General features: G+C 49.1%; 1 protein-coding gene across 4 annotated transcripts in view; it reads left to right on the forward strand.

Moving 5' to 3' along the window:
• The window catches only part of PAPPA2 (pappalysin 2), a 560359-nt gene that overhangs the window by 154177 nt on the left and 379717 nt on the right, over positions 1 to 26465 (forward strand). Inside the window, exon 1 of one of the 4 annotated variants that reach the window (XM_063939707.1) lies at positions 12627 to 12705. The exons of the other annotated variants lie outside the window; for them this stretch is intronic. The gene's annotated coding sequence lies outside the window, so the exon portion shown is untranslated. Of the gene's footprint in view, positions 1 to 12626; positions 12706 to 26465 lie in introns of those variants that run through there. 4 annotated transcript variants of the gene reach the window in all.

The following is a 26465-nucleotide window of genomic DNA, read 5'->3' on the forward strand; positions in this document are numbered from 1 at the left end:
TTAGCCCTCTGAGATAACACCGCTCCTACTCCAACGGAGGAGGCATCCACCTCTAGGATGAAAGGAGAGTCGATGTCAGGCTGTTTCAGGACAGGCGCAGAGATGAACCTCTGTTTTAAAAGATGAAAAGCTTGCATGGCTTCTTCAGACCACTTGGACGGGTTAGCACCCTTCTTGGTGAAAGCAGTAATAGGCGCCACAATGGTGGAAAAGTCTCGTATAAACTTTCGGTAATAATTGGCGAACCCTAAGAACCTCTGGACCCCTTTGAGGGTTAAGGGTACCGGCCAATTCTGAATTGCTTGTAGTTTCTCAGGATCCATCTCTAGTCCGGAACCGGACACAATGTACCCTAGAAACGGAATGGACTTGACTTCAAAGACGCATTTTTCTAATTTGCAATAGAGATGATTGACACGGAGACGGGACAGAACCTCTTTAACCCAAAAACGATGTTCCTCTAAATCGTTGGCAAAAATGAGGATATCGTCTAGATAGACCACGACATGACGGTATAGAATGTCTCTGAAAATCTCATTGACAAAATGCTGGAAGACAGCTGGAGCATTGCTCAATCCGAAGGGCATGACGAGGTACTCATAATGTCCGTCACGGGTGTTAAAGGCGGTCTTCCACTCGTCACCCTCACGGATCCGGATGAGATTGTATGCACCTCGCAAGTCCAGCTTTGTAAAGATGGTAGCTCCGCTAACTCTGTCAAAGAGCTCAGTAATCAGGGGTAAAGGATAACGGTTCTTGATGGTAATGTCGTTCAAACCTCTGTAGTCGATGCACGGCCGCAGACCACCATCTTTCTTTTTTACAAAAAAGAAGCCTGCGCCGGCTGGGGAAGAAGAAGGTCGAATGAACCCCTTTGCTAGGTTCTCTTTAATGTATTCCTCCATAGAATGCGTCTCAGGCAGAGACAACGGATAAGTTCGGCCTCGAGGTGGAACCTTCCCTGGAACGAGATCAATCGGGCAGTCCCATTCTCTATGAGGAGGAAGGATATCAGCAGAAGCTTTACTGAACACATCCGTGAAATCTTGATATGGAGGAGGTGGAACATCAGACGACCTGGGGGAGGAAGAACAGACAGGCAATACTTTAAACAAACATGTCTCTGCACAGGAGGAACCCCATGCCAGGATTTGCGTAGTCGTCCAATCAATTGTAGGATTGTGAAGACGGAGCCATGGAAGGCCCAGGACCACAGGATGTGTGGCTCTTGGAATCACTAAAAGTGAAATAAGTTCGGAATGAAGAACTCCCACTCTCAGACGAACTGGTAGAGTCCTTAGAGCAATAACAGTATCAAAAATTTTACTGCCATCCACGGCAGTTAAGGAAAAGGAGGAAGGAAGTCTCTCGGTGGGTAGGGACCACCGTTTAACATAGGCTTCAGTAATAAAGTTCCCAGCTGCTCCGGAATCAAGGAGAGCAATGACGTTCCGATAACGTTGAGCAACTTTAAGCGAGACTGGGAGATTACAATCATGAGGAGATGGAGAGGAGATCATTACTCCTAGCCGGCCCTCTCCTGGGCGAGCTAGGGTTTGGAGTTTTCCCGGACGTTCGGGACAGGCATTGATGGTGTGAGACGGAGCTGCACAGTAAAGACAAAGAGACTCAGGGAGACGTCTTCGGCGCTCAGCAGGAGTTAAACGGGAACGGCCAATTTGCATGGGCTCATCTTTAGATGGTGACAGTTGACGAGGAGGAGGAGCAGAAGATTTTGGAGCAGATGATCTTCCACGCTCAGTTGCTCTCTCTCTGAAACGTAAATCAACTTTCGTGCAGAGTGAGATTAGCTCATCTAACTTAGAAGGTAAGTCTCTGGTAGCTAACTCATCTTTAATAAGCTCAGATAAGCCATGCCAGAATGCAGCATACAGGGCCTCGTCGTTCCATGCCAGTTCGGATGCCAGGATCTGGAACTGTATCAGATATTGTCCTACAGTACGTGACCCCTGGCGTAAACGGAGAATCTCGGATGAAGCTGAGGTTACCCGGCCTGGCTCGTCGAAGATGCGCCTGAATGTTGACACGAATGCAGTGTAAGAAGATAGCAGGGTGTCGGACCTCTCCCATAACGGTGATGCCCAGTCAAGGGCGGAGCCACTGAGAAGAGAGATGATGTAGGCAATTTTTGTACGGTCACTGGGAAAATTGCCAGGTTGTAGCTCAAACTGAATCTCACACTGGTTGAGAAATCCCCTGCAGAATCTTGGAGATCCGTCAAATTTTGCTGGCGTTGGAAGATGAAGACGTGGAGCAGAAATGGGTAAGGTGGGTGGGGTTATAGCTGGAGTCACTGTGGTTGACGCACCAGATGCGCCTGATCCACGGAGAGTTGTCTGAATCCCATCCAGCCGAGTAGAGAGATCCTGGAGACAGCGGATGATGTGGCCCTGTGCAGCCTCCTGATGTTCTAGTCGGGCTGCCAGTTCTTGCATCGGCCTGGCCGCTTGATCCTGGTCTCCGGCTGGATTCATTAGGTCAGTGCTTACTGTCACAACTGAGGGCCTGAGCTGACGGGAGGCAGCCTCAGTTGTAGGGGCTGAGATGTACCGGAACCTGGGAGGTTGTATCAGACCCCTGGACATGTAAGTAACATGAATAATAACTGCCCGAAGGCGTGACCACGACAACTTAGATAAAAGTCAATGATGTTTATTATGACAACTCCGCAACACAGCAGCAGTAAAAGAAAACGTAAAAGTCAGCAAATAATAAATACAGTTCCTGGGTACTACAGGATGGCAGGAGCCACAGGGCACTGGTAGTGTGAGATAGTTCTTATGATCTTCTAGATGGAAAGTCCTTACCAGGCCCGACTGTAGCAATGGAGATAACCCAGGATTGTGCCAGCTGGTGTTCCAGGAAAAGCTGGGTTGCTGAAGGTAAAACAGCTGCTGTGGATACTGGCTGGAACCAGACTGTTGTTAGCACGGAGTGGATACTGGCTGGAACCAGTTAAATAATAAATGAACTTGGGAGCGATGAAATAATAATACCGGTGGAGAGTGGTAAAGTGTAGAAAGGACACCGGCCCTTTAAGGGAAGCTGTACTCTGCTGGAAGCAGGTAATGTTGTAGCTGGAAACAGATGAATCCACAATGGATTGGAGAGTCAGGCTACACCGCAGGTGGAATGCTGGTGCGGGTCTCTATGGTGGAAGTCTTGAGACAGGAGCTGGAACCTGGAAGACAATCACAGGAGAGAGACAAACAGGAACTAGGTTTGACAACCAAAGCACTGACGCCTTCCTTGCTCAGGCACAGTGTATTTATACCTGCAGCAAGGAAGGGATTGGCTAGGCAATTATGCAGATTAACAATACTGACAACAGATTGGAGGAAATGATCAGCTGACAGAATCCAAGATGGCTGCGCCCATGCAGACACTTGGAGGGAAGTTTGGTTTGCAATCCATGTGGTAATGAAAACAGTAATGGCGGCGCCGGCCACTGGAGACAGGAGACGCCAGGCTGACAAGTGCACATCCAACCACGCGGACACAGCGGAGGCCGCGGCCGACGTAATCGCCACTCTGACACTCTGCATGCAGAAGCTCAGGGACGGCGGCGGAGGCCGCGGGAGACGCCATGCCAGATGTAATAAGGCGTTACTGTGACAGCGTCTCAGAGAGACAGGAGAGGATGCAGGAATGTGAACATTAGGATAACAGATGGGATCCGGTCCTGGAGCGCTGAGCCAGCCTTAGGAGGCATCTGATGGGTAAGAAATGGCGTCCAGATACCCGGATCGTGACACGCCTGAACCTATGTTCTTCTTACGTTTATCACCTTCCGAAAAAATTTTATAGGAGAGGCCACATAGACCGACTAAAAACACTCACGGTGTCACAAGGGTGTCCCTTGCCTGAGTCCTCTCGTTGAAGCGAGACACCAACATGACCAATTGCGACCCTCCACAAAAGTTATCACGTCTGTGAAAACTTCTCGACGATGACTGAATTATTCCCCGGATGGAGATCGCGTCAGCAGAGGAAATCTATTTCTCCTTCGCCAACCACCGGAACGAATACTACCAGACTTTTTGCCCCACGGCAAAACTGTGCATCTTCTGCCATTGCCGCTTTTCTCCTTGTTCCGTCATAGCGGCTTACTCACGCCATTGCTGATAAGTGGTCTGGCAGACCTAACATGGGCCGAACACGAAGAATACGTTCGTGGAAAATATCTTTTAAATCAAGGAAGCTTATTGCAGACAAGCTTTCCAACTTAACCTTAACCTCTGGAAATACGTCCCTTGCAAGGCCTGCTCCCCAGCCTCGGAGATCGTTATGCACGGATACCAGGATCTAACCTTGGATCCCGAACCTTCATTCCTCTAGAAGGAGAGAACCGAGCAGACACCACAGGAGTGATGTCCTGGCATTTAGGACTATATTCCGGTGCATGTGCAGGTGAAACGCGGACCACAATTTCAACTGGCCTCTTGAAAGCCACTCTGGCAGTAGACGTACTCACCAAAACAGGCCTCGTAGGCCGCACCCATCTGTTTTAGTAACAGAACATATTGATGAAGTGTCCCAGCAAAGCTGATCCAACTATGTATCCTCAGACCTCTTCCCACAGGAAAAAACCCCGAACATTAACCGGGCAGTATCTACTCTGAAACCCACCTCCGACAACTGTGTCGGTGGGAACAACAGCCAATCCCTGTGTCGAAGAACAGTCAGAGAGAAACAACGATTTGCACCTTTATACAGGGACAACCGGACAATGTCCTGAACCTGACGCACCTCTGTATGACGTAGCGTACTACCTCCCCAACCAGAGGGGAACGGCAAGATCCATTAGAAAAAACAGTAAGGGGAACAACCGTAACTCAGAATGCTCCCCCTTTTGATTCTATAAATAACTCACAAGTCTTAGTCCATTCCTGGACTAACTGAAATTATTAGACTAGCGCTCACCGGAGTGGGAACTAGCCAGATAGACTCAGCGACAAGTGGTGGATGTGTTGGAAACAGAAAACGACATCCACTTCTGCGAACCTACCAAGGCTGCAGAACTCTTACCTTCCAACCTTCCACTGTCTGCACAGAAAGGAAAAAAGCACGGTATCGAACCGGTTAAAACGACTGCATCCCACAAAAGAATGCGTCACCAACCGTTGTGAAGGAGGCTAACTCACGAAGGTAGACTTACCAGGTGTATCCGCCGAGAGTGACTGAACAGAGGGCTCACCAAACAGCTGTATACCTCCCCCGAGTATCTCTCGGAGATAACCTCAGCATTTTCCCGGCTACACCTCCTGCTGTCACGTGGCAGCCTGCTGTAATGTTATAAGTAGAAACAACATAAGCAAGTTTACCCACTCTGGGTAGGGTAATTCTATCGGATGCCTACCCGAATACAACCCTCCCTCATGTGCATGCAATGCAAATAAGGCCAAAGTATAGAAATAAAATATCACTTAGATTGCTGTGTATGATCCTTTGCGACCGGCTCTGCGTCGACCAGGAGTTGACTGTCATAATGTTCTCTCCGCGTCGGGAAGAGAATAATATTCGGACTCCTTGAGAGGATCGAAAACCAACTCGTCACGGCCAATCTAGAGCTTAATCAACAGAGCGACCAGCACATGATAAGAATACCATTATCTTAGCATTCATGGATATACATAATGTAATACACAATAAAACACACATATCCTAGCCATGCATATATAAATATATATCTACACATATATACATATAGATATAACCTATACGCAAGTGGATTGTCCAGACCCGTCAGGTCCCAGCAATGTGTTGTGAATGTGTATGACCATGTACTAACGTGCCCCCGATGTGGATCTACCAGGAACGTTATGGTCGACAGAAACTGAGTGAATGTCGACAGCAAGGAGTAGTAAGCGGTCAAAAAATAATAATAATCTTAGAACCCCCGAGGGGTCTGAGGGAAGTATACATATACAATTTCAATAACACTCCCCCCCACATATACCTATATATATATATATATATATATATATATACACACACCAATACAGGTACAAGGCAATAACAGCCTGTTAATTTTTCTACCCCGGAGATACCGTTGATGCCGACAGGGTATCCACCAACAACTGTGTCTCCCCTAGCGCGTTGACTTGTTTTCAAGCACACAAAACCAACCTGCTAATACTTAATTTTTTTGAATCAAGTACCGCCAAGCGTCGGCGAAGCCGACAGTTGTCCCCACAGCAGCTTGTGACAAAGCCCTAACACCTGTCGACATATGTCGACTAACCGATAGTGGGTAAAACACAGGGAAACAGTGAGTTTATGTATCACAACAAGGATTATGCGTCCATTATTAAACATAATGCTATGTGACACCCATATAGCATTAAACACTCTGTGCCCCCCCTCCTTCTTACTATACAGTAAATCCTGGTGGGGACCTGAGGAAAATGGCACTGACTCCTCTGTGAGGGCTAAGCTCCGCCCCCTCCTGGCGCGCTTAAGCCCGCTCAATTAAGTATAAATATATAAATATATAACCCCCTAAAACTAGCTGGGGACCCTATATACAGGGGGTAACCCCCTGTATAACTTACTTTTTGTCCCAACGCAGCCCAGGGCGCCCCTCCTGCACCCTGCACCCACGGAAGCCGTTGGTGTGTGGGAGCTATGGACCGCAGCGTGCACGCTGCGGTCTCCCGGCGGGGCGAAGACACGCGGTGTCCGGGTATGTTCCCCCGCCCGGGATCCTTTTATCAATGCCGGACAGGGCGCCCCCCCCCCAGCGCCCTGCACCCTGGAGGCCGACGGAGAGCGGGAACAGAGAGCGCAGCGCTACCGCTGCCTCCCCCTCCCGTCCGCGGCGCACTGGCGGGGAGGGCGCCGAAGCATGTCTCCCCCCAGTCAGTGATTACATTTTTTAAATGTTACCCAGGGCGCTCCCCCCCAGCGCCCTGCACCCTGCAGGCCCGGTGGAGTGCGGGAGCCGGGAGTGCAGTGCTACCGCTGCTGCTCCCTCCCGTTCACGGCGCACTGGCGGGGTGGGCACTGAAGTATGTCCCCCCGCCAGTGATATTACTGATTTTATTATATGCTGCCCAGGGCGCTCCCCCCCCAGCGCCCTGCACCCTGCAGGTGATGGAAAGCGCGGGAGCCGGGAGCGCAGCGCTACCGCTGTCTCTCCCCCCTGCGACCCGCTGGCGGGGTGAACATACGTTGTGCCCAGGCACCGTAATATGTCCCCCGCCAGCCTTATAGACCGTCAGCAACATGCCCCCAGGGCGCTCCGCCCCAGCGCCCTGCACCCTGCCAGAGACGTTGGTGTGTGGGAGCATGGAGCGCAGCCCTACTGCTGCTGTTACCTCCGTTACTGAAGTCTTCTGCCATCACTGAAGTCTTCTTTTCTTCCAATACTCACCCGGCTTCTCTCTTCTGGCTTTTGTGAGGGGATTGACGGCGTGGCTCCGGGAACAAGCAGCTAGGCCAGGCTTACCTACTTTGCTGCCTCCTCCTGTAGGTGAATGGGGGGCGTGGCCGGCAGCAGGACGGGTGGTTCGGGGGCGTGGCCGGCAGCAGGATGGGCGGTCCAGGGGCGTGTCATCAGGGTCGCGTCATCGTGACTCCACCCCCCGCTGTGCTGTGCCGAGAAACGAGGCGCTGCATAGCGGGGGGGGGGCGGGGGGCGGAGCTACGATGACGCGATTCAGCGCGAATCGCGTCATCGGACCCCCTCGGCCCGCCTACTTGTTCACTGCTGCGGGCGGCCGAGGGGGAAAGCGGGAGGCTTGCCCACCTTTCAGGGGGGCCGGGAGGGTCACCCGATTTTCGGGAGCCTCCCGGCCATTCCGGGGAGGGTAGGCAAGTATGAGCTAGGCACACCAAGTGATCAAACCCTCTGGAGCTAATGGTGTCCAGTAGCCGAGAAGCAGAGCCTTTAAACTAAGAAGAAGTGGGCCCTGCTTCTCTCCCCTCACTCCCACGATGCAGGGAGCCTGTAGCCAGCAGGTCTGCCTGAAAATAAAAAACCTAACAATAAAGTCTTTAGAGAAACTCAGGAGAGCTCCCCTAGTGTGTGACCCATCACTCCTGGGCACAAAGTCTAACTGAGGTCTGGAGGAGGGGCATAGAGGGAGGAGCCAGTTCACACCCAGTTTTAAGTCTTTATAGTGTGCCCAGGCTCCTGCAGATCCGTCTATACCCCATGGTCCTTTTGGAGTCCCCAGCATCCTCTAGGACGTATGAGAAATACATCTTAGTTACATTGCAAGCACCAGGAGATTGTGCTGATTAATTTGATATGTGACATTGATATTATTGTATATCTGCGTGCGAATGAGTCTGCATACGCAGTACAACATAACTTGGTGTGGAAAAAAGCAACAGCCGCTGCATCATAGCTCTTCGTATACAGATTCAGCGACTCAGGCTGTCAATCAGTATGCGATTGTATCATACCGGTATGCTGAATAACCCCCACATTTAATGTGCAGAGTAGCTATCTGAGATCCAATTTTGATATGTGACTATGGGTCTAATTCAGAGCTGATCGCACCTCGGCAAATTTTCAGAGGTTTGCGATCGGATAGTCGCCGCCCAGACAGAGTGAAAAACCGCCTGGTGCAAGTCTGCGTACGCCATGCTAAAAGCTTTGCAAACACTGGTCAGCTGCAAATCCGTTCGCAACTCACTCACCATCGAATTATTTTTCCAGTCTGTGCGTAGCCCAGGACTTACTCCTACAGTGCAAAAAAAAAAACAGGCTGATCGGGCCGGAGAGGACCTCACGCACCCGCCCTGAAAACACTTGGGAACGTCTGTGTTTTTCCTGACACGTCCAGAAAACGGGCAGTTACCACCCACAAACATCCACTTCCTGTCAATCAGCTTGCGTTCGCCGAGCGATCAAAAAAGATGCTGTTTTTTTTTTTTTCAGTTTGGCCTCGCGCCTGCACATTATGATCCATTCGATAATCGTCCGCTGTGCGGTTTTGCACACCACCGATCAGGTCTGAATTAGGCCCCATAGCAGGTGCAGTATTTCAAAAATTGCTCTTTCAGCTATGAAACGGTTATGACCTGCAGAATACGCTCTATACAGTATTTAGTTTTGACAGGTATCCTGGTAATGATTGTAAAATGCCATTTTTGAACAATTTTCTTTGTTTCTCTCCATTTTTTCACATTCCAAAGCATAGAAGAAGCACTACATCGAGCTAAATGATACTTGTGTTTTTCTCATTACACAACATTCCACAAATATGTTTTAAACAGAGCTAGGTTTACACCATTGTTTTTGAGGTCTGCAGTTGAAGTCTTCTGACAACTGATGGCGAATTGCTAAATGAGGGTGCAGTTATTATTTTACATAACAAACAGAATATTATTGCTTGTAAGTTGTAAGTCGTGGAAAATAGTAAAAGCCACATCCCGCAGCCCGAAATCCGAGACTAGTTGCCTGCTGAAATTGGCCAAACTGCTCAAATGCTAAAGCAGAACATGTCAAGCTATTGTTATATAAGTTTCATTGATTTACTGTGTATTTGTCTATCTCGGGTGTAGTATGGCTGACCGGCGGTCAGGAGACCGCCGGTCAGCTTACCGACGGCGGGATCCCGGCAGCATACCGACGCTGGGATCCTGGTGGGGAGGGGCGAGTGCAGCAAGCCCTTTGCGCGCTCACTGCGCTCGCCACGCTGCGGGCTCGGTGGCGACCTACGGTCGCCACGGGTTCTATTCCCACTCTATGGGTGTCATGGACACCCACGAGTGGAAATAGTCCCTGCTGGTCGGCATGCCGACCATTGGGATAGTGAGCGGTCGGGATGGTGGAGGAGGTCATGTGACTGTCGGTCTCCCGACCGCCGGTCACATGAATACCACCCGTCTATCTCAGGTCATAAATGGCCTTAACTTTTCCTTCACCACCCCATCCCTGACTCTGGGGGTCATTCCGACCCATTCGCACGCAGCGTTTTTTCGCTGCGGTGCGAACGGGTCGAAACTGCGGCTGCGCAGTGGCCGCATTGCGCATCGTTGCCTAGCGACAGCCATCGCCGGGCAACGACACCAGGACCGATGGAAGCGATTGCAGGCGCGATCACAAGAAGATTGACAGCGGAGCGTCTACTCACCGTTTCCCGGGCGTGGTAAGGCGAATGCAGGCGTGTCCAGGTGTTTGGAGGGCGGATGTCTGACGTCACAGCTGGGACCTTCATCGCTGGATCCGTTGCACTGGGTAAGTAGCTGCAGGGCTAGTCATGTTTTGCTTGAAACCTTTTTTATCATAGCAGGGCTGCACAAGCGATCACAGCCCTGCTATGCTAAAATACACTCCCCCATAGGCGGCATTAAGTTGATCGCACGAGTAGCAAAATGTTGCTACGTGCGATGAACTCGGAATGACCCCCTCTGTGTATAGCATTTTTGTTACCTAGGAGACAGTTAGAATTAGGAAGCTTGTAGCTTCCTTTGTTGTGTTCCTTATTCTCCAAAATGATGCAATATAGAGAAGCGCTGCGTCTTAACAAAAGAATGTTAGTGCTACATTGTACTATTTTAATATGAATTAGAGAAAACAACATACAGCAGAAGTCAACGTACATATACACACTTGCCGACATTTTGGATGCCCCTTCCAATATCAGCACTGCAGAGGGGTTGTTGTGTGGCAGGGGTGGGCGGGTCATTGTAGCCCATAGTTGCCTACCTTCCCTCATTCTGCAGGAGACTCCCTGAAATAGTAGCAATCTCCCTCACTCCCTGAATGGTCCCTCAATCTCCCTGAAAAAAGAAATCATAGATACATACATTTAAATGGTATCATCAGCGCCATTTCCCTGTATTAGTTATAAGGCTACATGCATTTTAAAGGTTTCTTGTGGCCACTTACAGTATATGGAACCTCTTGTAAAACAATACACAAACAAATCCTGCAAAATATAAGAGTCTTTTCAACAAGTAGATCTTACTAGCTTTGAGGCTCATTTACATTTGGATGTAAGTAATTTTCATGACACGTCTCTCTGACGTAGCAGTACATGCCCGCACTGATAGGTGTTACTTTCATAATCTCCCTGACATGCTTTTTCAAAAGTAGGTAAGAATGACGTAGCCCCCCTCTTACCCCTTTATACAATGCTGATCATACTATAGCTGGAAACTTACATCTCTATATTGTGACCTGCCCTGTGAAATCAGCTGCTTTTTTGTGATGATAATACTGGCTGAAAATGCGCAGGATGTAACAGTGAGGATGTCCCCCGCTTGACACCCACTTCCATCGAATTGCATCATCGTAGCCCTGCCCCCAGTTTTACTATACTGTAGTCATACTGGTATTAGCACAATGCATACTTACCTACATTTGATTTCTCCTCTCCGGGAGTAGCCCGGAGAGGAGACGCTGCAGGTGTCTTCGGGGGGTGGGGCCGGACTGTGACATCACTAAGTCCCGCCCCCACATCGGGAAATGCCGCAATTCGCGTGTTCGCGGGAAGGGGGCGGGGCTAAAATGACGTGATTTGCGTCATTTTAACACCTTCTCCACCCGACGGAACCCGCGAATGCAGGAGGTAATCTCTCCATCCTGCTCGCATCACTAGGGTGCGAGCAGGATGCGGGAGACCTGCCCACTCTTCCGGGGGTGCGGGGAGCTTCCCCAAAAAACGGGAGCCTCCCGCAGCTTCCGGGAGAGTAGGTAAGTATGGCACAATGTCCTGCAGCACCCAGAGTAATGTCCTGCAGCTATACTGGTGTGAGTGCACCAGTTTAGTTGCAGGGCATTACTCCCAAGGCTGTAGGACATTGCACTCACGCCAGTATGACTGCAGGACATTACTCTCACAGCTGCAGGACATTGCACTCACCTTCTAGTGGAGTTGTTCCAATGACCAGCATACAGTGTGACTGCATACCTCCCAACATGACCCTCTCCAGGAAGGATAGAATGCTCTGCTCCTGCACTTCCCTCTTAATGTATGATTGCCAGCACCTGTGCTGAAACACCTTTCTTATCCAGTAACCTGTTCAACACAGCATACCTCCCAACTGTCCCGATTTTTTGCGGGAAAGTCCAGTTTTTTTGGGACTGTCCCGCTGTCCCTCCCGCGGTGGGGGTGGGGGGCAGTTGGGAGTCTCCTGCACTCGCTGCTCTGATAAGCAGAACAGCGGTGAATAGACGCTGTGCGCGTGCGCACAGCGTCTATTCAGTGGAGACAGGAGGAGAGGGGGCATGCCAGCAGCTCACGGAGCGCTGGGCATGCCCCCTCACTGATGAAAATGGGGGCGTGGCTCGCGATCGCGGGTCCTCCCGCATAGCCATGCCCTCTTTACATAGGCCCTGCCCCCTTCTCGCGTGTCCCTCTTTCAGTAAGAAGAAAGTTGGGAGGTATGACACAGGTGCCAGCAATCATAAATTAAGAGGAAAGTCCAGATGCATTCTGTCCCTCCTGGAGAGGGTCATGTTGGGAGGTATGTGACTGTGAATCTCCGCAGACACAACTCACTCAGACACAGAAGAGCAACACAGCAGCACTTCCATGTCTCTCCCAACCAGCTCCTCCAATCACAGTAGAGCAGTAAAGTATGGGGGCATGTCTGTGCTCTGATTGGCTGAGTGACTGTGTGTGATGTGACACTCAGCCAATCAGAGCACAGCTGAGAAATTCCTGAGTTCCTGCCCCCTCCTCAGCGTTACATGCACACAGCAGCTGCTGTAGTAACCAAAAGGTGAGTGACCTGTGTAGTATGGCCAAAGGCAGCACTATAGGGACCAGCCCACTGCTGCATGTGCCTCCCCCCCCTCCAGCGCTAGTGGGTGCAGCTCCGAAGCAGGAAGGCCCACTGGAGATCCCCTCTCCCGTCCCCACAGCAGGCCAGACCGGCCGTGTAAGTAGTGTTCAACAGTGGCTCTCAAGCTCAGTCCTCAGAACCCCAAACAGTTCATATTTTTCAGGTCACTTGTGCATACCTCTCAGCATGACCCTCTCCAGGAGGGACAGAGTGCTCTGCTCCTGGACTTTCCGCTTAATGTATGATTGCCATCACCTGTGATGAAACACTTTTCTTATCCATTAACCTGTTCAACACAGGTGCCGGCAATCATACATTGTGTCCCTCCTGGAGAGGGTCATGTTGGGAGGTATGCTTGTGGATCTTAAGGCCCATACACACTAGAACACAGGTTCTCAAACTCGGTCCTCAGGACGCCACACGGTGCAAGTTTTGCAGGTCTCCTCACAAAATTACAAGTGAAATAATTAGCTCCACCTGTGGACCTTTTAAAATGTGTCAGTGAGTAATTAATACACCTGCGCACTTGCTGGGTTACCTGCAAAACATGCACTGTGTGGGGTCCTGAGGACCGAGTTTGAGAACCACTGCACTAGAACACAGGTTCTCAAACTCCTTAGGACCCCACACAGTGCATGTTTTGCAGGTCTCCTCACAGAATCACAAGTGAAATAATTAGCTCCACCTGTGGACCTTTTAAAATGTGTCAGTGAGTAATTAATACACCTGTGCACCTACAAAACATGCACCGTGTGGGGTCCTGAGGACCGAGTTTGAGAACCAGTGCCCTAGAAGACTTGAAAGATGAACAATGTGGAAGATGAGCAATTTCCCTTGAACTCCCAGACAAACGAGATTGATGTACACACTGAGCTTTTCTCCAAACGATTTAATCGATGAACAATCTGCTCTGCTGGGATTAAGGGGATTGAGCTGCATGCATGGACTGACAACTTGCTTCCAACGACGAGGGTTCGTGCATCGTTCATCGTTTGCTGTGTACACACTATTTGATCTTTCACAGCCGTCATTATCGCTCATATCTATGGAAAATATCTTCTAGTGTGTATTGGCCTTTACATGGGTAATATACCTGTGCACCTGCTATGGTCTACACTCTACAGAATGTCACATGTTGTGCTGGGCATACGTTGTAAAATGAAACACCTGTCAGACCAACAGACATTTCACTTGACAGCCTGAAACCAGCAGATATTGTGGCTGCACACTCAGGGAGATTATCAAAGCTTGGAGAGATAAAGCACCAAACAATCAAATAAATAAATAAAAAAGACAGGAGCTGATTGGTAGTTACATTGGGGTTGATCAAGCAGTGAAAGGCGTGCAGAAGTGATCAGCTTCTAGCCTTCTACCTATCATTTTATAGAACGTACTTGATAAATGCTACCTCTAAGCTGATTGGTTGCTATGGGCAACTTATCTTGTCCACATTGCTACTACTTTCACTGCTTGAGATATCAATTCCATGTTCTCTCTCCGCTTTATCTTTTTCTAATCTGTAATACATCTCTCCAAGTGACTATGGGCCTAATTCAGACCTGATCGCAACAGCAAACTTTTTCTCTAATGGGCAAAACCATGGCCCTCATTCCGAGTCGTTCGCTCGGTAATTTTCTTCGCATCGCAGTGAAATTCCGCTTAGTACGCATGCGCAATATTCGCACTGCGACTGCGCCAAGTAATTTTACAATGAAGATAGTATTTTTACTCACGGCTTTTTCTTCGCTCTGGCGAACGTAGTGTGATTGACAGGAAATGGGTGTTACTGGGCGGAAACACGGCGTTTTCGGGGCGTGTGGATAAAAACGCTACCGTTTCCAGAAAAAACGCAGGAGTGGCCGGAGAAACGGGGGAGTGTCTGGGCGAACGCTGGGTGTGTTTATGACGTCAAACCAGGAACGACAAGCACTGAACTGAACGCAGATGCCGAGTAAGTCTGAAGCTACTCTGAAACTGCTAAGTAGTTTGTAATCGCAATATTGCGAATACATCGGTCGCAATTTTAAGAAGCTAAGATACACTCCCAGTAGGCGTAGGCTTAGCGTGAGCAACTCTGCTAAATTCGCCTTGCGAGCGATCAACTCGGAATGAGGGCCCATGTGCACTGCAGGGGTGGGGCAAATATAACATATGCAGAGAGAGTTAGATTTGGGTGGGGTGTATCAAACTGAAATCTAAACTGCAGTGTAAAAATAAAGCAGCCAGTATTTACCCTGCACAGAAACATAATAACCCACCATAATCTAACACTCCCTGCACATGTTACATCTGGCACACCTGCAATGCACATGGTTTTGCCCATTAGAGAAAGATTTTGCTTTTGCGAGAAGGTCTGAATTAGGCCCTATGAGATATCTCACAGTGTATGGCCATGATATCTGTGTTCCTCCCCTGGAGAGGACGCATTTCCCCAGGGGGACCTGTTGGGACCTCTGTAAGCTGCAATATATAGCTATAGTTTACGGAAATATTATCCAACATACGATAAGCACATGATAATAAATATCATTTTATTTACTACTCTTTCATTTGTTTGTAAATTAAGACCCAGGGAAAAAAACGGAACAGACTGTTTCCGTAGACATGTTATTAAACACTGGAAGAAAAACACTTCACATATTGCAACATGTTGTGAAATGCAGATTTGTTTGTTTTTAGTTTTTATTTTTCACAGAAAAAAAACCATTTGGCTCATTGCATATCTCTTCTCCATACAGCACAACGGTCTCAGAACAGCTCTAAGTATACAGTATAAAAGGCTTTTCTGCTCAATAGCACATAACTTGCTAATAGCAGCTGAGCAGTCTCCAGTCAGTGGTATAAAGTGTTTGTGTGCCGCAAAGTGGATGCGGTTTGTCATTGATTCGTTGAAGAAATAACTCTATAGCAAATCCTAGTGCCATATAACAACAGCCAATGCAAATGGCAGGACGTTCTATTTGATCAGTTACTTATCACTGCGGTGCTGATGGGTAGAGGCTGGCAGTAGGCACATTCAGAGGTGTAGCAAGGTGTCATGGTGCCTGGAGCAAGGTATGTTTCGGCGCACCCCTCCCCTGTACTGAATTTGGGACGTGGTCACCAGGGCCGGTTCTAGACCTTGTGGCATCCAGGGCGAAAGCTTCCTTTGGCGCCCCCCCTCCACACACATACCCATAGGTCAAGCATAGTACGCGCCGAAGGCACGCGGAAAAAAATAGGAGTGTAGCTTCATATGGAAGGAAAGGGGTGTGGCCACAGGTATGCCCCCTGTAGTTATGGTCCCAGTAGTTGTGCCCCCTGGAGATTTGTCCCCAGTAGTTGTGCCCCCTGTAGATTTGCCACCAGTAGATGTGCCCCCTGTAGCTGTGCCCGGAGTAGTTGTGCCCCCTGTAGCTGTGCCCCCTGTAGATGTGAGACCTGTAGCTGTGACCAGAGTAGTTGTGCCCCCAGTAGTGTTGTGCCCCCTGTAGATTTGCCCCCAGTAGTTGTGACCCCAGTAGCTGTGACCCCAGTAGTTATGCCCCCAGTAGTTATGCCCCCAGTAGTTGTGACCCCAGTAGCTGTGACCCCAGTAGTTGTGCCCCCTGTAGCTGTGCCCCCTAGTTTGTGCCCCCTGTAGCTGTGCCCCCTGGTAGCACCGCTTACAAACACTAAAGATAAACAATAACCAAAAAAACAATACTCACCTGCCCCGTTCCTGCTTCCCGACTGCTGCTGCCGCTGCTGCTGCTCCGTCTCCGCAGTCCCTTTGAGTCTGGCCGCGTCTCCGCCTATCTGACACCCGTGCGTGTGAGGTCACGACGCCACACGCAAGTCACGGAGCGCGGAGGGAAGGAGGGAGGCAGGCAGGCAGAGAGCTGACGCAGCTCAGGCTCTCAGCTGTCAGTGACTGATAGCTGCGGCTGCGAGCTGCGTGCGGCCAGGCGGAGGTTCCGGCGAAGTCGAGCTGCGGCGCCCTGTACTGTCTTGGGTGCCTGGAGCTCGAGCTCCACCGGAAGCGCCCTCCCTATGCCCCGGGGCACATTTTATGCAGACTGTGTGCTCAGACACCAAGATGCCCTGATTCCTGCCACTCATGTCATGTATTTGGACTGGGCCAAGTGAAATTCCATAGTTAACAATTGTACCTAATTTTACGAGTACACTCATGTTAGTTACTGGAACTGTTTGTCGCTGAAGGTGGCAAAAATCATCACAAATATTTCTATCAATAGAAAGAGCATGACAATACAACCTCTGTTTCCCTTATGAAAGGCGTACACCTGCAGGGGCGGCACTAGTATCAGTGCAGCTGGTCATTGCATCGGGGGCTCGCCGCTGTGAAGAAGTCCTCAGCTATCAACTACATGAGTCAGACTGAGAGACTCATTAGTAAGCCAGCTCTCTGTGGGCTGCGATGAAGAGGAGAGTATGTGGTCTGGCCGGTGGAGGAAGGGCAGGTGGGCCTCTCCTATGGATGGCCATCAATGATTCAAAACCATTTTGGTTTATCTGTGGGCCGCCAGCCCCAAGTAGTACGGTGATTATTCCCTCGCTACTTACATGTAAGTGTTTTGAGGATTGTGGTGCTCTTTGTTACCTGTACTCTATTTTTGTTATTTATTTACTGTAATGCTAAGTTTTGTCTCCCTGTGCTGTCCTTTGTACGGCGCTGCGAAACACTTGTGGCGCCCTATAAATAAAATGCAATAATAATAATATGACCGATGTTGAATACTTTTACCATCGATGGCAGAGAACCAGATGGTTAATGCCATCGATGGTCGCTGTATGCCCGATGTTTTGGTTTTTTTGCTGTCATTTTCAGAGCTGCTAATGTTGTACAGAGCTGCTAGGCTGTCAGCCAGCAGCCCTGCGTCGCCCCTAGCTCTAAAGCCGGTTATACACCTGGCGATTAAATGGACAATATATTGTTCTGACGCAGATTGGAACAATATATCGGCCACAGTGCTCAGGGTGCACCCGTGATCACACGCTCCTGTGTGTTGTTCCCTGGGTCGTACTGTCAGGCGTGCTGCATGCCCAATGGGATGACCCAGGGATCAATGGCATGCATGTTAAGTGCGTCAGGCAACGATACATCGCACCATCATCCACTGCATCATGCAGTGTGTACAGACAGCGGGATGTATTGTGCCATTGCATCATGCCATCGCTGGGTACACACATTGGGGGTCATTCCGAGTTGTTCGCTCGCAAGTGGATTTTAGCAGATTTGCTCATGCTAAGCCGCCGCCTACTGGGAGTGAATCTTAGCATCTTAAAATTGCGAACGATGTATTCGCAATATTGCGATTACACACCTCGTAGCAGTTTCTGAGTAACTTCAACCTTACTCGGCATCTGCGATCAGTTCAGTGCTTGTCGTTCCTGGTTTGACGTCACAAACACACCCAGCGTTCGCCCAGACACTGCCCCGTTTCTCCGGCCACTCCTGCGTTTTTTCCGGAAACGGTAGCGTTTTTTCCCACACGCCCATAAAACGTCCTGTTTCCGCCCAGTAACACCCACTTCCTGTCAATCACATTACGATCGCCTGAACGAAGAAAAAGCCGTGAGTAAAATACCTAACTTCATAGCAAATTTACTTGGCGCAGTCGCAGTGCGAACATTGCGCATGCGCACTAAGCGGAAAATCGCTGCGATGCAAAGAAATTTACCGAGCGAACAACTCGGAATGACCCCCATTGTTTAGTGGGTGCCCAGCATTACACTGTAAGAGCCTCGAATGGGGTGTCACCTCTTTCACAAACTGAGCTGTCATTCATAGCTTAGCCGCGTCCACTGCTGTCAGTCAGAAGCTGAGCCAGCCGCTACACATTTGCAAGAATAACAATCGCACCACACTGCATAGATAACCATCAATGGTTTGTGCCACCATCAACATCGATGCCTCGCCTACCCTCATCTCTCCTCTGCTGCTCCTGTCTGTCATTTGAGTGATTGGGACTGGGTGCTGACTGTCAAGTCCCAGGCAGGCAGAGGCATGGACCTTCAATTGATGCTGGTGGGAAGCGCGGGTTCCAGGCCCAGCTCTCAGGTATGTGGCCTGCGCTCTGCTCCATGACCATGATCGTGAGGTCACACATGGTGGCATATGCAGGGGTTATAGGGATGGGAGGACAAATGGAGTCTGTTTCAGACAGTCTGGATGTGTAGCATGGGGAAAAGGGCTATAAGTTAGTGGGGAGCATACATATGTTCAGTTGCACACAGTATCTGAAGAAGGGTATATTTGGGGTGTAACCATCAGCCACACAGTAGAGATGAGCGGGTTCGGTTTCTCTGAATCCGAACCCGCCAGAACTTCATGTTTTTTTTCACGGGTCCGAGCGACTCGGATCTTCCCGCCTTGCTCGGTTAACCCGAGCGCGCCCGAACGTCATCATGACGCTGTCGGATTCTCGCGAGGCTCGGATTCTATCGCGAGACTCGGATTCTATATAAGGAGCCGCGCGTCGCCGCCATTTTCACACGTGCATTGAGATTGATAGGGAGAGGACGTGGCTGGCGTCCTCTCCGTTTAGACACTTGATTTACTAATTTTGGGGAGCATTAGGAGTACTCAGTAGTGTACAGTGCAGAGTTTTGCTGATAGTGACCAGTGACCACCACTTTTATTTATAATCCGTTCTCTGCCTGAAAAAAGCGATACACAGCACACAGTGACTCAGTCACATACATACCATATCTGTGTGCACTGCTCAGGCTCAGGCCAGTGTGCTGCATCATCTATATATATTATATATCTGTCTGACTGCTCAGCTCACACAGCTTATAATTGTGGGGGAGACTGGGGAGCACTACTGCAGTGCCAGTTATAGGTTATAGCAGGAGCCAGGAGTACATAATATTGTATTAAAATTAAACAGTGCACACTTTTGCTGCAGGAGTGCCACTGCCAGTGTGACTAGTGACCAGTGACCTGACCACCAGTATATAATATTAGTAGTATACTATCTCTTTATCAACCAGTCTATATTAGCAGCAGACACAGTACAGTGCGGTAGTTCACGGCTGTGGCTACCTCTGTGTCGGCACTCGGCAGCCCGTCCATAATTGTATATACCAGTGACCTAACCGTGGTTTTTTTTTCTTTCTTTATACATACATACTAGTTACGAGTATACTATCTCTTTATCAACCAGTCTATATATTAGCAGCAGACACAGTACAGTGCGGTAGTTCACGGCTGTGGCTACCTCTGTGTCGGCACTCGGCAGCCCGTCCATAATTGTATATACCAGTGACCTAACCGTGGTTTTTTTTTCTTTCTTTATACATACATACTAGTTACGAGTATACTATCTCTTTATCAACCAGTCTATATATTAGCAGCAGACACAGTACAGTGCGGTAGTTCACGGCTGTGGCTACCTCTGTGTCGGCACTCGGCAGCCCGTCCATAATTGTATATACCACCTAACCGTGGTTTTTTTTTCTTTCTTTATACATACATACTAGTTACGAGTATACTATCTCTTTATCAACCAGTCTATATATTAGCAGCAGACACAGTACAGTGCGGTAGTTCACGGCTGTGGCTACCTCTGTGTCGGCACTCGGCAGCCCGTCCATAATTGTATATACCACCTAACCGTGGTTTTTTTTTCTTTCTTTATACATACATACTAGTTACGAGTATACTATCTCTTTATCAACCAGTCTATATATTAGCAGCAGACACAGTACAGTGCGGTAGTTCACGGCTGTGGCTACCTCTGTGTCGGCACTCGGCAGCCCGTCCATAATTGTATATACCACCTAACCGTGGTTTTTTTTTCTTTCTTTATACATACATACTAGTTACGAGTATACTATCTCTTTATCAACCAGTCTATATATTAGCAGCAGACACAGTACAGTGCGGTAGTTCACGGCTGTGGCTACCTCTGTGTCGGCACTCGGCAGCCCGTCCATAATTGTATATACCAGTGACCTAACCGTGGTTTTTTTTTCTTTCTTTATACATACATACTAGTTACGAGTATACTATCTCTTTATCAACCAGTCTATATATTAGCAGCAGACACAGTACAGTGCGGTAGTTCACGGCTGTGGCTACCTCTGTGTCGGCACTCGGCAGCCCGTCCATAATTGTATATACCACCTAACCGTGGTTTTTTTTTCTTTCTTTATACATACATACTAGTTACGAGTATACTATCTCTTTATCAACCAGTCTATATATTAGCAGCAGACACAGTACAGTGCGGTAGTTCACGGCTGTGGCTACCTCTGTGTCGGCACTCGGCAGCCCGTCCATAATTGTATATACCACCTAACCGTGGTTTTTTTTTCTTTCTTTATACATACATACTAGTTACGAGTATACTATCTCTTTATCAACCAGTCTATATATTAGCAGCAGACACAGTACAGTGCGGTAGTTCACGGCTGTGGCTACCTCTGTGTCGGCACTCGGCAGCCCGTCCATAATTGTATATACCACCTAACCGTGGTTTTTTTTTCTTTCTTTATACATACATACTAGTTACGAGTATACTATCTCTTTATCAACCAGTCTATATATTAGCAGCAGACACAGTACAGTGCGGTAGTTCACGGCTGTGGCTACCTCTGTGTCGGCACTCGGCAGCCCGTCCATAATTGTATATACCACCTAACCGTGGTTTTTTTTTCTTTCTTTATACATACATACTAGTTACGAGTATACTATCTCTTTATCAACCAGTCTATATATTAGCAGCAGACACAGTACAGTGCGGTAGTTCACGGCTGTGGCTACCTCTGTGTCGGCACTCGGCAGCCCGTCCATAATTGTATATACCACCTAACCGTGGTTTTTTTTTCTTTCTTTATACATACATACTAGTTACGAGTATACTATCTCTTTATCAACCAGTCTATATATTAGCAGCAGACACAGTACAGTGCGGTAGTTCACGGCTGTGGCTACCTCTGTGTCGGCACTCGGCAGCCCGTCCATAATTGTATATACCACCTAACCGTGGTTTTTTTTTCTTTCTTTATACATACATACTAGTTACGAGTATACTATCTCTTTATCAACCAGTCTATATATTAGCAGCAGACACAGTACAGTGCGGTAGTTCACGGCTGTGGCTACCTCTGTGTCGGCACTCGGCAGCCCGTCCATAATTGTATATACCACCTAACCGTGGTTTTTTTTTCTTTCTTTATACATACATACTAGTTACGAGTATACTATCTCTTTATCAACCAGTCTATATATTAGCAGCAGACACAGTACAGTGCGGTAGTTCACGGCTGTGGCTACCTCTGTGTCGGCACTCGGCAGCCCGTCCATAATTGTATACTAGTATCCAATCCATCCATCTCCATTGTTTACCTGAGGTGCCTTTTAGTTGTGCCTATTAAAATATGGAGAACAAAAATGTTGAGGTTCCAAAATTAGGGAAAGATCAAGATCCACTTCCACCTCGTGCTGAAGCTGCTGCCACTAGTCATGGCCGAGACGATGAAATGCCAGCAACGTCGTCTGCCAAGGCCGATGCCCAATGGCATAGTACAGAGCATGTCAAAACCAAAACACCAAATATCAGTAAAAAAAGGACTCCAAAACCTAAAATAAAATTGTCGGAGGAGAAGCGTAAACTTGCCAATATGCCATTTACCACACGGAGTGGCAAGGAACGGCTGAGGCCCTGGCCTATGTTCATGGCTAGTGGTTCAGCTTCACATGAGGATGGAAGCACTCAGCCTCTCGCTAGAAAACTGAAAAGACTCAAGCTGGCAAAAGCACCGCAAAGAACTGTGCGTTCTTTGAAATCCCAAATCCACAAGGAGAGTCCAATTGTGTCGGTTGCGATGCCTGACCTTCCCAACAGTGGACGTGAAGAGCACGCGCCTTCCACCATTTGCACGCCCCCTGCAAGTGCTGGAAGGAGCACCCGCAGTCCAGTTCCTGATAGTCAGATTGAAGATGTCAGTGTTGAAGTACACCAGGATGAGGAGGATATGGGTGTTGCTGGCGCTGGGGAGGAAATTGACCAGGAGGATTCTGATGGTGAGGTGGTTTGTTTAAGTCAGGCACCCGGGGAGACACCTGTTGTCCGTGGGAGGAATATGGCCGTTGACATGCCAGGTGAAAATACCAAAAAAATCAGCTCTTCGGTGTGGAGGTATTTCACCAGAAATGCGGACAACAGGTGTCAAGCCGTGTGTTCCCTTTGTCAAGCTGTAATAAGTAGGGGTAAGGACGTTAACCACCTCGGAACATCCTCCCTTATACGTCACCTGCAGCGCATTCATAATAAGTCAGTGACAAGTTCAAAAACTTTGGGTGACAGCGGAAGCAGTCCACTGACCAGTAAATCCCTTCCTCTTGTAACCAAGCTCACGCAAACCACCCCACCAACTCCCTCAGTGTCAATTTCCTCCTTCCCCAGGAATGCCAATAGTCCTGCAGGCCATGTCACTGGCAAGTCTGACGAGTCCTCTCCTGCCTGGGATTCCTCCGATGCATCCTTGCGTGTAACGCCTACTGCTGCTGGCGCTGCTGTTGTTGCCGCTGGGAGTCGATGGTCATCCCAGAGGGGAAGTCGTAAGCCCACTTGTACTACTTCCAGTAAGCAATTGACTGTTCAACAGTCCTTTGCGAGGAAGATGAAATATCACAGCAGTCATCCTACTGCAAAGCGGATAACTGAGTCCTTGACAACTATGTTGGTGTTAGACGTGCGTCCGGTATCCGCCGTTAGTTCACAGGGAACTAGACAATTTATTGAGGCAGTGTGCCCCCGTTACCAAATACCATCTAGGTTCCACTTCTCTAGGCAGGCGATACCGAGAATGTACACGGACGTCAGAAAAAGACTCACCAGTCTCCTAAAAAATGCAGTTGTACCCAATGTCCACTTAACCACGGACATGTGGACAAGTGGAGCAGGGCAGGGTCAGGACTATATGACTGTGACAGCCCACTGGGTAGATGTATGGACTCCCGCCGCAAGAACAGCAGCGGCGGCACCAGTAGCAGCATCTCGCAAACGCCAACTCTTTCCTAGGCAGGCTACGCTTTGTATCACCGCTTTCCAGAATACGCACACAGCTGAAAACCTCTTACGGCAACTGAGGAAGATCATCGCGGAATGGCTTACCCCAATTGGACTCTCCTGTGGATTTGTGGCATCGGACAACGCCAGCAATATTGTGTGTGCATTAAATATGGGCAAATTCCAGCACGTCCCATGTTTTGCACATACCTTGAATTTGGTGGTGCAGAATTTTTTAAAAAACGACAGGGGCGTGCAAGAGATGCTGTCGGTGGCCAGAAAAATTGCGGGACACTTTCGGCGTACAGGCACCACGTACAGAAGACTGGAGCACCACCAAAAACTACTGAACCTGCCCTGCCATCATCTGAAGCAAGAAGTGGTAACGAGGTGGAATTCAACCCTCTATATGCTTCAGAGGTTGGAGGAGCAGCAAAAGGCCATTCAAGCCTATACAATTGAGCACGATATAGGAGATGGAATGCACCTGTCTCAAGTGCAGTGGAGAATGATTTCAACGTTGTGCAAGGTTCTGATGCCCTTTGAACTTGCCACACGTGAAGTCAGTTCAGACACTGCCAGCCTGAGTCAGGTCATTCCCCTCATCAGGCTTTTGCAGAAGAAGCTGGAGGCATTGAAGAAGGAGCTAAAAGGGAGCGATTCCGCTAGGCATGTGGGACTTGTGGATGCAGCCCTTAATTCGCTTAACAAGGATTCACGGGTGGTCAATCTGTTGAAATCAGAGCACTACATTTTGGCCACCGTGCTCGATCCTAGATTTAAAGCCTACCTTGGATCTCTCTTTCCGGCAGACACAGGTCTGCTGGGGTTGAAAGACCTGCTGGTGACAAAATTGTCAAGTCAAGCGGAACGCGACCTGTCAACATCTCCTCCTTCACATTCTCCCGCAACTGGGGGTGCGAGGAAAAGGCTCAGAATTCCGAGCCCACCCGCTGGCGGTGATGCAGGGCAGTCTGGAGCGACTGCTGATGCTGACATCTGGTCCGGACTGAAGGACCTGACAACGATTACGGACATGTCGTCTACTGTCACTGCATATGATTCTCTCAACATTGATAGAATGGTGGAGGATTATATGAGTGACCGCATCCAAGTAGGCACGTCACACAGTCCGTACTTATACTGGCAGGAAAAAGAGGCAATTTGGAGGCCCTTGCACAAACTGGCTTTATTCTACCTAAGTTGCCCTCCCACAAGTGTGTACTCCGAAAGAGTGTTTAGTGCCGCCGCTCACCTTGTCAGCAATCGGCGTACGAGGTTACATCCAGAAAATGTGGAGAAGATGATGTTCATTAAAATGAATTATAATCAATTCCTCCGCGGAGACATTGACCAGCAGCAATTGCCTCCACAAAGTACACAGGGAGCTGAGATGGTGGATTCCAGTGGGGACGAATTGATAATCTGTGAGGAGGGGGATGTACACGGTGATATATCGGAGGGTGAAGATGAGGTGGACATCTTGCCTCTGTAGAGCCAGTTTGTGCAAGGAGAGATTAATTGCTTCTTTTTTGGGGGGGGTCCAAACCAACCCGTCATATCAGTCACAGTCGTGTGGCAGACCCTGTCACTGAAATGATGGGTTGGTTAAAGTGTGCATGTCCTGTTTTGTTTATACAACATAAGGGTGGGTGGGAGGGCCCAAGGACAATTCCATCTTGCACCTCTTTTTTCTTTTCTTTTTCTTTGCATCATGTGCTGATTGGGGAGGGTTTTTTGGAAGGGACATCCTGCGTGACACTGCAGTGCCACTCCTAGATGGGCCCGGTGTTTGTGTCGGCCACTAGGGTCGCTAATCTTACTCACACAGCTACCTCATTGCGCCTCTTTTTTTCTTTGCGTCATGTGCTGTTTGGGGAGGGTTTTTTGGAAGGGACATCCTGCGTGACACTGCAGTGCCACTCCTAGATGTGCCCGGTGTTTGTGTCGGCCACTAGGGTCGCTAATCTTACTCACACAGCTACCTCATTGCGCCTCTTTTTTTCTTTGCGTCATGTGCTGTTTGGGGAGGGTTTTTTGGAAGGGACATCCTGCGTGACACTGCAGTGCCACTCCTAGATGGGCCCGGTGTTTGTGTCGGCCACTAGGGTCGCTAATCTTACTCACACAGCTACCTCATTGCGCCTCTTTTTTTCTTTGCGTCATGTGCTGTTTGGGGAGGGTTTTTTGGAAGGGACATCCTGCGTGACACTGCAGTGCCACTCCTAGATGGGCCCGGTGTTTGTGTCGGCCACTAGGGTCGCTAATCTTACTCACACAGTCAGCTACCTCATTGCGCCTCTTTTTTTCTTTGCGTCATGTGCTGTTTGGGGAGGGTTTTTTGGAAGGGCCATCCTGCGTGACACTGCAGTGCCACTCCTAGATGGGCCCGGTGTTTGTGTCGGCCACTAGGGTCGCTAATCTTACTCACACAGCTACCTCATTGCGCCTCTTTTTTTCTTTGCGTCATGTGCTGTTTGGGGAGGGTTTTTTGGAAGGGACATCCTGCGTGACACTGCAGTGCCACTCCTAGATGGGCCCGGTGTTTGTGTCGGCCACTAGGGTCGCTAATCTTACTCACACAGCTACCTCATTGCGCCTCTTTTTTTCTTTGCGTCATGTGCTGTTTGGGGAGGGTTTTTTGGAAGGGACATCCTGCGTGACACTGCAGTGCCACTCCTAGATGGGCCCGGT

The sequence above is a fragment of the Pseudophryne corroboree genome, chromosome 9 (genome assembly GCF_028390025.1).
Source record: "Pseudophryne corroboree isolate aPseCor3 chromosome 9, aPseCor3.hap2, whole genome shotgun sequence".
Classification (NCBI taxonomy): Eukaryota; Metazoa; Chordata; class Amphibia; order Anura; family Myobatrachidae; genus Pseudophryne; species Pseudophryne corroboree.